The sequence below is a fragment of the Sus scrofa genome, chromosome 1 (genome assembly GCF_054392235.1).
Source record: "Sus scrofa isolate SSC_HxYL_T2T_F1_AM1 chromosome 1, Sscrofa_HxYL_maternal_Yorkshire_Landrace_v2.0, whole genome shotgun sequence".
Lineage (NCBI taxonomy): Eukaryota > Metazoa > Chordata > Mammalia > Artiodactyla > Suidae > Sus > Sus scrofa.
The window spans coordinates 145778420-145791659 of NC_139383.1; the positions used below are offsets into that span (position 1 = coordinate 145778420).

The 13240-nt window shown below is 38.8% G+C and overlaps 1 protein-coding gene across 11 annotated transcripts in view; it reads left to right on the top strand.

The window, feature by feature from the left end:
- The window catches only part of ARHGAP11A (Rho GTPase activating protein 11A), a 144212-nt gene that overhangs the window by 104135 nt on the left and 26837 nt on the right, over nt 1-13240 (top strand). The gene's annotated exons all lie outside the window — the stretch shown is intronic.

The window sequence follows — 13240 nt, forward strand, 5'->3', positions numbered from 1 at the left end:
AAAAGCATAAAGATTGCAGTGCGTGGCATGTGTTACTCTGTTTTACTTTCAATGAAGAAATTTTTGTTCAAAATAAATTGAAAAATATAAGAATTAAAAAAAAAAAAAGAAGGCAGTCCACTTCCCTCCTCTCATTGCAGAGTCCCAACATACAATAGTGTATTAAAGACCCTAAACCATATCCTTGGGGAAACTGGTTTAAATCCCCACATTTATTTGACGGGAGATCTGCTTTTTTAACACTCCACGCAACTAGAGATCTGGAGTCTGTGCCCATAGACATGTTGGCCTGTAGGTTCCCCTGCCTTTCTCTCTTCCCAAAACTAGAGTCTTTCAATTTTCTTCCTGCAGGTGTTTTCTTTGCCTTTGTTTGTTTATCCTACTCCATAAGAGTGGGAGTTAAAGCATTCTTGCTAATAGGAAGTCCTCATTCAGTAATTCAAAAGATCTTTGATTGAGATCTTTATTCAAAGTTTATGGCTCCACTTCGTGGGCAGTGAACATGAACCCGACCCCTGCCCTCTTAAGGGACTTAGATCTGGAGGAGGAAAGGCAATATGTGCAAGTAGATCACTCACCAAAAGCTGCTCCCAACAAGGGTTCTAGCACTGACTTTCAGAACCGTCAGGGAAGGTTTTGTGGGAGAAATCAACTTTGTGCTAGCTGACAAGTGTCATCTTCTTTTGTACTGATTATAGTTTCATTTAATTTTCAAAATGGAAATGACTTTACTTTTCAAAGACTTCTAGTAACACATGTGTGTTTGTTCTCTAGGACTACCTTAACAAAGTACACAAACTAGGTGGCTTCAAACAACAGAAATTAGTTTTCTCACAATTCTTGAAACTAGAAGTCAAGGTTGGCAGGGCAGAGCTCCCTCTGAAACCTGTAGGAGGGAACTCCTCCTCACCTCTTCCTAGCTTCTGGTAGTGGCCATCAATCTTTGGTGTTTCTTGGCGTGCACATGCAGTGCTCCAGTCTCTTTCTCCATCATCACACAGCATTCTCATCTCACGTGGCTGTGTCTCTCTTCTTCTTATGAGGATACTAGTGATATTGGATTAAGGGGCCACCTTACTCTGGTATGACCTTATCTTAACTAGGTACATCTGCTAATAAGGTCACATTTTGAGATACCGAGGGTTAAGACATCAACATATCTTTTGGGGGGAACAGTTCAACCTCTAACAATATACCCATTATAACATAATTCAAATATCAATAGCAGAAAAGCACAAGGAAGAATGCAAAAGTCACTTGTGATGTTACTACTCAAAACTGCTGTTAATATCTTTCTATTTTTCTTTGCATATACATGTGTAAAGCACAATAATCATATTATATGTAAGTCTTTGTGACTTACAGAGTTCCCATCATGGCTCAGTGGAAAGGAATCTGACTAGCATCCATGAGGACACAGGTTTCATCCCTGGCCTTGCTCAGTGGGTTAAGGATCTGGCCTTGCTGTGGCTGTGGCATAGGCTGGCAGCTATAGCTCTGATTTGACCCCTAGCCTGGGAACTTCCACATGCTGCAGGTGCGGCCCTAAAATAAACACACACACACACACACACACACACACACACACACACACACACACACACACCACTTTGTGACGTGCTTTTTCCCAAATAATATCCTGGAAACCCTCCAAATCAATAAATATGTATCATCTGTGTAATTGATGCACAATAACTTACCCAACCAAGTGTGTGCTATGGTTGAAGACACCATTAAACTGCCTATTTCATAGTTTTGTAAAAGAAAATTTCTTAAGGCTTTATATACTCAATAGTTCTTCTTTAATTATTTTGCTTTATCTATCATTATCTTTTTCTGTCTCATTTTTCCTACCTTCCCCCATGCACCCCCAAAGCAGCTTGAATTTCTTGCTCTAGAATAGAATCAAAGTTTCTATGTCTTTTCTACTCACAAGTCTTAGAAGGTTATTATTCTATGTTTGACATTTTTGTTAGTCATTTCAGAGTTGACACAAGTCTTGGATGGTTCTTTTGGATGTTCTTTTGGGTATCGGAACAGCACACAACCTCAAAGGTAAAAGAAAATCCTGTGACCCAAGAGATTAAGGCACCTATTCAAATGATGACATTTACACCCTGGATGCTCTCTACTTTTATTTATTTAATTTGCAAAATATAAAGTATAACGAAATATTTTGTTTGGTTTTCCCACATAATAACTCAGAGTAAGAAACATTTTTGAATTGTCCTTTAAACGTTTTTGTTTGTTTTTGTTTTGCTACACCCATGGCATGTGGAGGTTCCTAGGGCAGAGATCAAACTTGTGCAACAGTAGTTACAATCCAGATCCTTAACCTGCTGAGCCACCAGCAAACTTCAAGACCATTGAGTGTGAGTCTAGCCCAGAAATTCTTAAACTTAAAAAAAAAAAAACTATTTATTTATTGGCTTTAAACTCAGTGAATTTTATTATATTTATAATTGTACAACAATCACCACAACCCAATTTTACAGCATTTCCATCCCAATCCCCCAGCCCATCCCTCCCCACCCAACCTGTCTCCTTTGGAAATAAGTTCAAAGTCTGTGAGTCAGAATCTGTTGTGCAGGTAAATTCACTGTATCCTTTTTTTAGATTCCACATATAAGCGATAGCACATGACGCCTGTGTCTCACTGTCTGATGAACTTCACTTAGCATGGTAATTTCTATGTCCATCCGTGTTGGTACAAATGCCATTATTTCATTCCTTTTTGTGGCTGAGTAATATTCCATTTCATGTATGTACCACATCTTCTTTATCCACTCCTCTGTCAGTGGACATTTAGGTTGCTTACATGTCTTGGCTATTTTATTAGTGCTGCAATGAACATTGGAGTAACTGCTTCTTTTCGAGCCATGGTTTTCTCTGCATAGACGACCAGGAGTGGGATTTCTTGATAAAATGGTAATTCTATTTTTAGATTTTTGAGGAATCTTCATACTGTTTTCCATAGTGGTGGCAATAATTTACATTCCCACCAACAGTATAAGAGGGTTCCCTTTTCTCCACACCCCCTCCAGCTTTTATTATTTCTAGATGTTTTGATGATGGTCATTCTGTCTGGTATAAGATATAGTAGTTTTGATTCACATTTTTCTAATAAGTAGTGATGTTGAAGTGTTTTTTTTACCATCCATATGTCTGCTTTGGCGAAGTGTCTGGATCTTCTGCCCATTTTTTTGATGGGGTTGTTTGGCTTTTTTGGTATTGAGCTGGAGGTGGTGTTTATATATTTTAGCAATTAATCCCTTGTCAGTTCATTTGCAAATATTTTCTCCTATTCTGTGGGTTTTCATTTTGTTTAGGGTTCCCTTTGCTGTGCAAAAACTTCTAAGTTTAATTATGTCCCATTTGTTTATTTCTGTTTTTATTATTACTCTAGGAGGTGGAGCTGAGAAGATATTGCTATGGTTTATGTCAGACAGTGTTTGGCCTTTGTTTTCCTCAAATAATTTTATAGTATTTGGTCTTATATAGAGGTCTTTAATCCACTTTGAGTTTATATTTGTATATGGTGTTAGGGAATGTTCTAATTTCATTCTTTTACATGTAGCTGTCCAGTTATCCCAGCACCACTATTGAAGGGACTGTCTTTTCTCTGTTGTGTATTCTTGCCTCCTTTGTCATAGACTAGTTGACCATAGGTGTGTGGGTTTAATCCTGGGCTGTATCCTGATCCACTGATCTATATTTGTGTTTTAGTGTCAGTACCATGCTGCTTTGATGACTATAGCTTTTTAGTATAGTCTGAAGTCAGGGAGTCTGATACCTCCAGCTCCATTTTTCTTTCTCAGGATGGCTTTGGCTATTCTGGGTCTTTAGTGATTCCAAACAAACTTTAAATATTTCATGGTAGTTCTGAGAAAAATGTCCTTGGTAATTTGATAGGGATTGCATTGAATCTGTAGGTTGCCTTGGGTAGTATAGTCATTTTGACAATATTGATTCTTCCAATCCAAGAACATGGTATATCTTTCTATCTGTTTCATCTTTGATTTCTTTCATCAGTATATTATAGTTTTCAGAGTATAGGTCTTCTGTCTCTTTAGGTAGGCTTATTCCTAGGTATTTTATTCTTTTCAATGTGATGGTAAATGGAATTGTTTCCCTAATTTCTCTTTCTGATTTTTCATTGTTAGTACATAGAAATGAAGTCAATTTCTGTGTATTATTTTTTTACTTTGGGGTTTTTCCAGATATAATATCATGTCATCTGCAAACAATGATAGTTTTACTTCTTCCTTTCCAATTTGGATGCCTTTTATTTCTTTTTCTTCCCTGATTACCATGGCTAGGACTTCCAAAACTATGTTGAATAGTAGTGGCGAGAGCAGACATCCTTGTCTTGTTCCTGATCTTAGTGGGAATTCTTTCAGCTTTTCAACATTGAAATGATGGTTGTTGTGGGTTTGTCATAGATGGCCTTTATTATGTTGAGGCACTTTCCCTCTATGCCCACTTTCTGAAGAGTTTCTCATCAGAAATGAGTGTTAGATTTTGTCAAAAACCTTTTCTGCACCTATTGAGAGTATCACATGGATTTTATTCTTCAGTTTTTTAATGTGGTGTATCACACTGATGCATTCACGTATATTGAAAAATCCTTGTATCCCTGGGATAAATCCCACTTCATCACTATGTACAATCCTTTTAATATATTGCTGGATTCAGTTTGCTAGTATTTTGTTGAGGATTTTTGCATCTATGTTCATCAATGATATTAGCTTGTAATTTTCTTTTCTTTACTTTTTTTTTTTGTGTGGTATCTTTGCCTGGTTTTGGTATCAGAGTGATGGTGGCCACATAGAATGAGTTTGGAAGTGTTCCTTCCTCTGCAGTTTTTTGGAATAATTTCAGAAGGACAGATGTTATCTCTTCTCTAAATGTTTGATATAATTTGCCTGTGAAGCTATCTGATCCTGGACTTTTGTTTGTTGGAAGTTTTTTTTTTTTTTTAATTTTTTTTTTGTCTTTTTTTTGCTATTTCTTGGGCCGCTCCCACGGCATATGGAGGTTCCCAGGCTAGGGGTCCAATCGGAGCTGTAGCCACCAGCCTACGCCAGAGCCACAGCAATGCCAGATCCGAGCTGCGTCTGCAACCTACACCACAGCTCACGGCAACGCCGGATCGTTAACCCACTGAGCAAGGGCATGGACCGAACCCGCAACCTCATGGTTCCTAGTCAGATTCGTTAACCACTGCGCCACGATGGGAACTCCTGTTGGAAGTTTTTAAATCAGTTTTAATTTCCGTACTTGTGATTGGTCCATTCATCTTTTCTATTTTGTCTTGGTTTAGTCTTGGAAGATTGTACTTTTCAAAGAATTTGTCCATTTATTCTATGTTATCCATTTTATTGGCAAATAGTTGCTTGTAGTAGTCTTTATGATCCTTTGTATTTCTGAGATGTCCATTGTAACTTCTCCTTTTTCATTTCTAATTTTATTGAGTCCTTTCTCTTTTTTTCTTGATGAGTCTAAGTGTTTATCAATTTTGTTAATTTTTTAAAGAACCAGCTTTTTGTTTCATTGATCTTTTCTATGGTTTTCTTTGTTTCTATTTTATTTATTTCTGCTCTGATCTTTATGATTTCTTGCTCTCTGTTAACTTTGTGTTTTGTCTGTTCTTCTCTCTCTAGTTCCTTTAGGTGTAAAGTTAGTTTGTTAATTTGAGCTTTCTCTTGTTTCCTGAGGTAGTCTTGTATTGCTATGAATTTCCCTATTAGAACTGCTTTCACTGCATCCCCTAGGTTTTGGATTGTTGTGTCTATGCTGTCATTTGCCTCTAGGTATATTTTTAAATTTCCTCCTTGATCCATTGGTTGTTTAGTAGCATGTTGTTTAGCCTCCATGTGTTTGTGTTTTTTGCAGTTTTTTCCTTATTGTTGATTTCCAGTCATGTAGTGTTGTGGTCAGAAAAGATGCTTGGTATGATTTCAGTTTTCTTCAGTTTACCGAGGCTTGAATTGTGGCTCAGAATATAATCTGTCCTAGAGAATGTTCCATGTGCACTTGAGAAGAATGTGTATTCTGCTGCTTTTGGATGGAATATTCTGTAAATATCTATTAAGTCCATCTGGTCTAATGCATCATTTAAGGCCTGTGCTTCCTTGTTGATTTTCTGTCTGGATTATCTGTCCATTATTGTAAGGGGGGGTGTTACAGTCCCCTGCTATTATTGTTTACTGCAATTTCTCCTTTTAAGGTTGTTAGCAGTTGCCTTATATATTGAGGTGATCCTATGTTGCGTGCATATATATTTACAATTGTTGTATCTTTTTCTTGGATTGATACTTTAATCATTATGTAATATACTTCTTTGTTTCTTATACTGTTCTTTATTTTAAGGTCTATTTTGTCTGATATAAGTATTGCTACTCCAGCTTTCTTTTGATCTCTATTTGCATGGAATATTTTCTTCTATCTTCTTACTTTCAGTGAGTAAATATCCCTAGAACTGAAATGGGTCTCTTAAAGACAGCATTCAGCCAGTCTATGTCTTTTGGTTGGGGTAATTTGTCCATTTATATTTAAGATAATTATTTATATGTATGTTCTTATTGCAATTTTATTAACTGCTTTGGATTTTTTTTTTTTTTTTGGTCTTTTTAGGGCCACACTCATGGCACATGGAGGTTCCCAGGCTAGGGGTTGAATTGGAGCTGTAGCTGCTGGCCTACACCACAGCCACAACAATGCGGGATCCAAGTGTGTCTGCAACCTACACCTTGGCTTTGGCAATCCTAGATCCTTAACCCACTGAGCAAGGCCAGGGAATGAACCTGCATCCTCATGGATGCTAGTCAGATTCGTTTCCTCTGAGCCACAATAGGAACTCCCTGGACTTGTTTTTGTTGGTCTTTTTTCTTCTCTTGATCTCTTCTCTTGTGGTTTGATGACTGTCTTTAGCGTTGTGTTTGATTGCTTTTTCTTCTTCTTTTTTTTAATCTATTGTAGATTTTTGGTTTGCAGTTACCATGAAGTCTATGTGTGTGTGTGTGTGTGTGTGTGAAGTCTCTCTATATATATGAAGTCCATATATATATATATATATGAAGTCTATATATATATATATATATATATAGGAGTCTATATATACAAGATTGGTTTAAGTTATTGGTATCTTATTGCAAGTGCATCTCCAGTGCCCTGTATTTGTACCCTCCTCTCCTCAGGATTTTTGGTTTTGGTAGCATATTTGTGTGTGGATGATTTTCTACTTTTACTGGTGATCCTAGTCATTTGTAATATTTTTGTCTCTAGTTGTGGCCTTTTTTTTTTTTTTTTTTTTTTCTACCTAGGGAAGTTCCTTTAAAATTCGTTGTGAAGCTGGTTTAGTGGTGCTGAATTCTCTTAGTTTTTGCTTGTCTGTAAAGCTTTTGACTTCTCCTTCAAATCTGAATGAGAGCCTTGCTGGGTAGAGTAATCCTGGTTGGAAGTTTTTTCCTTTCATCACATTAAGTATATCATGCCACTCCCTTCAGGCCTGCAGTTTCTACTGAAAAATCTGCTGATAACCTTCTCGGGGTTCCCTTGGATGTTATTTCTTTTCCCTAGCTGCTTTTGGTGTTTTCTCTTTGTCTTTAATTTTGATCAGTTTGATTAATATGTGTCTCAGAGTGTTCCTCCTTGGGTTTATTTTATGTGGTACTCATTGTACTTTCTGGATTTGAATAAGTGATTCCTTCCCTATATTAGGGAAATTTTCAGCTATTATCTCTTTAAGTATTTTCTCTGGCCCTTTCTCTCTCTCTTCTTCTTCTGACACCCATATAATACAGATGTTGGTGTGTTCAACGTTGTCCCAGAGTTCTCTTAAACTGTTTTCATTTCTTTTCAATCTTTTTTCAATTTTCTGTTCAGCATCAGTGGTTTCCACTAGTCTGTTCTCTACCTCACTTATTCATTCTTCTGCCTCCTGTATTCTGCTATTGATTCCTTCTATTTAATTTTTTATTTCAGTTATCGTATTTTGCATCTCTGCTTGCTTAATCCTTAAATCTTGTATTTCTTTGCTCAGTGTTTCTTGTAATGCATCAATCTTTGCCTCCAGTTTATTTTCAGTGTCTTGAATCATCTTTACAATCATCAGTCTAAAGTCTTTTTCATGGAGGTTGATAATCTCCAGTTCACTTAGCTGGTTTTCTGGTTTTTTTCTTGCTCCCTCATGTGAGTCATAATTCTCTGCCTTTTCATTTTGTATAGATTTTTAGTGATCTCCTTTTTGCAGGATATAAGGTTGTAGCCTCTCTTGCTTCTGATATCTGGCCACCTTGTGGCTGAAGTTGGTACAGAGGCTTGCTACAGGCTTCCTGTTGGGGGGGACTGGTGCCCGTCCACTGGCAGTGGAGATGATTCTCATCCCTCTGTTTGGTGGGGCTTTGCCTTTGAGTGAGATTTGAGGTGGCTCTGTGCTTGGTGGGTCTTTAGGCAGTCTGTTTGTTGATGGATGGGGCTGTGTTCCCACCCAAATAATTGGCTTGGGGCTTCTCATCCTTGATGGGTGGGGCCAGATTTTTCCAAAATGGCTACCTCCAGAGAAACACACAGTGATGATTAGTCCCAAGCATTTTGCCTCCAATATCCTTCCCCCCACAACAAGCCACAATCACCCCCTGTTTTCCCAGGAGATCCTCCAAGAACCACAGTGAGGTCTAGCCCAGATTCCTGTGGATTCTCTGCTTTGGCCTGGGACCCAGTGCACATGAAAGCCTGTGTGCACCTTTCAACAATGGAGTCTCCATTTGCCCCAGTCCCATGGAGATCCCACGCACAAGTCCTGCTGGCCCTTAACGCTAAATGCTCTGGGGGCTCCTCCTCCCAACGCTAGATCCCTAAGCTTGTGAACCTGACATGGGGCTCAGAACTCTCACTCCCGAGGGTGATACAGTTACTTTCCAGTCTATGGGCCACCCGCCTGGTGGATGTGGGGTTGCTTATATCATGTAGTCACCCCTCCTACCATCTTGATGTGGCCTCCTCTTTGTCTTCTGGAGTAAGATATCTTTTATGATAGTTTGTAGTCTATTTGGTTGAATGCTGTTCAGCAGTTTTTTGTAATTTTGTTGCTTTTATGAGAGAAGGTGGCTCTGGTTCTTCTACTCCACCATCTTAATCCTGTCCCCCAAACTCCAGAAATTCTTTTATTTATTTACTTATATATATATATTTTTGTCTTTTTGCCTTTTCCAGGGCCACACCCATGGCATATGGAGGTTCCCAGGCTAGGATCTATCAGAGCTGTAGCCACCGGCCTATGCCACAGCTACAGCAATGCCAGATCTGAGTCATGTCTGAGACCTACACCACAGCTCATGGCAATGCTGGATCCTTAACCCACTGAGCAAGGCCAGGGTCAAACCCGCAACCTCATGGTTCCTAGTCAGATTCTTTTACCACTGAGCCACCACAGGAACTCCAGAAATTCTTAAACTTTAATGTACAGACAAATCATCTGGGAACCTTATAAAAAGGCATATTATGATTCAGTAGGTCTTGAGTGAGGCCTGAGTTATTCTTTTCTAATGTTTCCAGATTGACACCAATGCTGCTGGTCCATGGACCGCACTTTGATGGCAAGGCTCTGGTTGAGAGCGAGGTCAGGAATTGAACCTGTGTCTTCACGGACATAGTCAGAATTGTTTCCACTGAGCCACAAGAGGAACTCCAACCCTGTATCTTAACTGATTAATAGACACTGAGATGGAGATTTTTGAGCAGGAGGTATGTTGGGTCTTGCAATAGCAAGAGTAAAAGAGTAAAGAAAGCAGAATTGGACTGATGGGAAGGCAGAGCTGTGATATATTTGCCACATCATCCTAAGTCCATTCCTCAGAAAGCTCTGAAGCTGAAAGGCCCTTCAGCTGTACTGAATTGAGGCCAGGGGCAAGGCCTCTGTATCCATGCATGGCCCAGATGCGGCATGAGCACTGGAGTTTGCCCTCAGGAGGAGGCGGCATTTGGGCTGAGGCAGCTCCCTTCTCTGGGAGCAGTTCTCAGTTCTCAGGCTGTCTGTAGCCAACACTGCTGTGAGCAGGGAGAGCAAGCATCTCAGCCCTGGTGGGGGTCTAGATGAAGCATCGCCCAGTCAATTATTCTGCAGAGAGCTCCAGTGACCTGAGAAAATCATTGTATTAATTTCTACTTTGGCCAAATCTGAACTTCAGACATTTCCCCAAATGTTTTTTGTTTTATTAATGAATGAATAAAATCCATAATGTCTCCAATATGCCAGGCCTAGGAGGCAGTAATTTCAAGGACAATCATTTTGGCTTTACAGAGAAAATCTCTGGATCTAATATGAAAAGCTACCCAGGTCACCTTTTCTTGGATGCAAGAGGAAAATTTAGGGAGGAACTTTGGCAGACACTTATGGATTTCATAGAAAAGAAAGTGAAGTATCTAAAGAAAAAGATAGGTGCCATCTAGTGGCATTAACTAAAAGCAAAGTCTACTGTTCCTGTAAAAGTGATATTCCTTTACTTAGTCAAGGTGCTCTATGGGCTCTCAGTAGCAGTGTAAAAGTCCTGGAGTTCCCTCAGGTTAGAGATCTGGCATTGTCAGTGCTGTGGCTTGGGTCACTATTGTGGTACTGGTTTGATCCCCAGGAACTTCCGAATGCTGCTGGTGTGGCCAAAAGAAAAAAGAAAATAAAAAAGGAAAAGTGCAATAAAGGTTACTTTTTAAAAGTGAAACCTACATCACATAGGGCTAATATATAAAAAGTTTCTAATTTTTTTTAGAAGTCTATATTCATGGAAAATAGGTAATGAATGCCTTTTTCAAATACAAAGAAATAAAATTCAAATAAAAAGAAACAGATGAGGAGTTCTCGATGTGGCTCAGCAGTAACAAACCTGACTAGTATCCCTGAGGAAGCGGGTTAGAACCTGGTGTCATTCAGTGGGTTAAGGATCTGGCATTGCCCCGCCCTACCATTTGTAGGTCACAGATGCGGCTTGGATCCTGCGTTGCTGTTGCTCTGTTGTAGGCCAGGAGCTACAGCTCCGATTCAATGCCTAGCCTTTCATATACTGCAGGTGCAGCCTTAAAAAAAATAAAAAAAAGAAGAAGAAGAAAAACAGAAACAGATGAAGAATTCCTGTTGTGGCTCAGTGGTAACAAATCCAACTAGTATCAGTGAGGATGTTGGTTTGATCCCTGGCCTCCCTCAGTGGGTTAAGGATCCAGCGTTGCCTTGAGCTGTGGTATAGCCTGGCAGTTGCCACTCTGATTTGACCCCTAGCTTGGAAACTTCCACACGTGCAGAGTGTGGCCCTAAAAACCAAAAAAAAAAAAAAAAAAAGGGAAGAAAGAAAGAGAGAAACAGATGAAAAGTTTGATTCATTTACTTCAGTTTGTTTTCCATTTTATTTATTTTATCTTTTTATTTTTTGTCTTTTTAGAGTCTCACTTTTGGCATATGGAGATGCCCAGGCTAGGGTTTGAATCAGAGCTGTAGGTGCCAACTTTCACCACAGCCACAGCAACTCAGGATCCGAGCTGCGTCTGTGACCTACACCACAGCTCATGGCAATGCCAGATCCTTAACCCACTGAGCAAGGCCAGGGATTAAACCCATGTCCTCATGGATATTGGTTGGGTTTATTAACCACTGAGCCACGTTGGGAACTCCATTGTTTTCCATGTTAGAGGTTGCTTTTAAATTTTAATTTGTATTTTAAATATGTTAATCACTTACATGGTTCTAAGGTCAAACTCTAAAACAAAATCTATTCAGAGGTCTAGCTTTCATTCCTCTCACCTCCCTCCCCTTTTTCTTCCTCAATGGTTACCATTTTTGTTATTTATTTTATTTTTTGTCTTTTTAGGGCTGCACCAGTGGCATATGGAGATTCCCAGGCTAGGGGTCCAATTGGAGCTATAGCTGCCGGCACACGCCACAGCCACAGTGACTTAGGATCTGAGTTGCTTCTGCGACCCACACTATAGCTCATGGCAATGCAGGATCCTAAACCCACTGAGCAAGACCAGGGATTGAACCTGCATCCTCATGGATACTAGTTGGGTTCACTAACCGCTGAGCCACAACAGGAACTCCGATTTTTGTTATATTTTTTATTTACCTTTCAGTTGTTTATTTTTTTAAATATAATCAAACTTGCATTTGCATATATATTTCTACCCCTCCTTTCACACATACTAAAGTCTTCTGTGCCTTGCTCTTTCCACTCTACTTCACAGCTATGTATCTTTCATATTCCTTAACAGATTCATCCTTACACTTCATCATATGCATTCACTATATGCACACACCATTAAGAAAATACTCCATCTCATTCATAAAAGATAAACGCAAAACTATACAGAGATACCATTTCCCACCTATCAAATTAGCAAATATCTAGGAGTTTGACAGTTCATTCTATGGGAGGGGCTGTGGGGAAATAGGAACACTCATACAATTTTACTATGAATACAGAATCATACAACTCCTATAAAGGTGAACTTGGTGATAATAAGCAAAATAATATTTTCTTTTACTCTTTAACCTAGCAATCCCATTTGTCCCAATCTCTGCTAAATATCTATTAGCAAAAGTCTATTATATGTGCACAAAGACCTTTTTGTAATAGCAAAAGTCTGGAGATAGCCCATGTATCCGTCAATAGGGGTCTGGTTGAATAAACTACAGGTACATCCACAATGAGCAAAAAGATGTATGTCCAGTTCATTTAAAACAGAGTATGTTGTCTGTACATTTCCAATGCGATATAATATGAAGGAGGAAAATAAGCCACACAAATATAAATTTCATTCAGCCATCTTATGTTAGCAATATTGTCATTCTGTTTTATATATATATGTATATATGTATACATATTTATATGTGTATATAATTATATATGGATAAAGCAAATAAGTAACTATGATAGTATTATTAAAAACTAATATTGTCATCTTAAGAGAAAGGAGATAAAACACAAAATCAAAGAGCTCAGCTTTAAAAAAACATTAAGAAGAATTCCCTTGGGGCTCAGCAGGTTAGGGATCTGGTGTTGTCACTGCTGTGGTGTGAGTTTGATGCCTGGTCTAGGAACTTCTGCAAGCCACAAGCACAGCCAAAAATTTTTTTTTGATTAAAAAAATTAAAAAGCATTAAGACAGAAGAATTAATATTCAGGAGACAAAGTGGGTCCTAAAACCCATAATAATGTGAAGTTTGGGGAAAGTAGGAGGGTAAAGACAATACAAG